Below are 794 nucleotides of genomic sequence, written 5' to 3'. Positions count from 1 at the left end.
TCTGCAGACGCTGTAGCCTATGCACTGGAAGAACTACTGTGTCATTTCACTCCTACAAGCATGCGTGACCGCATTTGCTATCCTCTGGTGTCTGCTGAGGGCGACATCTGGGCCAGGACCATGCAAGGTACAAGCAGCACACTATGTGCAAACAGGAGGTTGTTCTGGTCCTCATGGAATCACTGCAGGATCCGGGAAGCAGACACAGTGACACAATGTCTGCGCCCTCAGCATGTGCGAATGGGGGAAACTGAAGGCTGCTTCGCAAACATCTGCACAGGAACGAGCCTGCTTTAGGCCTGCAGCGGAGCTAGCCTTAAAACCACCTTTTGAGCTGGGAAAGCTGGAAAGTTAACATGGCAAAGCAAAAGGAGAGAAGGTGGAGGTCATGTGCACCAGTGCCAAGGCCTCGAGGCAGGCAGGAGAGTGGCCCTCAGGGAAAAAGCCACATGCAGGACACAGCTCAGAGGCTACGGCTGCAGAGAAGGCTGTGGGTGGGTGCTTGACTGGCATCGCTGGCTGCAGGAGGCAGAAAAGCTGGGGTCACATGGCTTGAGTGGGGGTCACATGGCTTGAGTGGGGCTCACATGGCTTGAGTGGGGGTCACATGGCTTGAGTGGCAGAAATTCCAGGTCAGTGTGCTAGGAAATCAGGCCTAGTGAGGCAAATGAATTTGTGACCCACTGCGTGCTGCTCCAGTTCTCTGTGCCTCTTTTCTTTTCCTTCTCTTCTCTTCTCTTCTCTTCTCTTCTCTTCTCTTCTCTTCTCTTCTCTTCTCTTCTCTTCTCTTCTCT

This window comes from Octodon degus, unplaced genomic scaffold (genome assembly GCF_000260255.1).
Source record: "Octodon degus isolate 3935 unplaced genomic scaffold, OctDeg1.0 scaffold00246, whole genome shotgun sequence".
Lineage (NCBI taxonomy): Eukaryota > Metazoa > Chordata > Mammalia > Rodentia > Octodontidae > Octodon > Octodon degus.
This window is presented reverse-complemented; position numbering follows the sequence as displayed.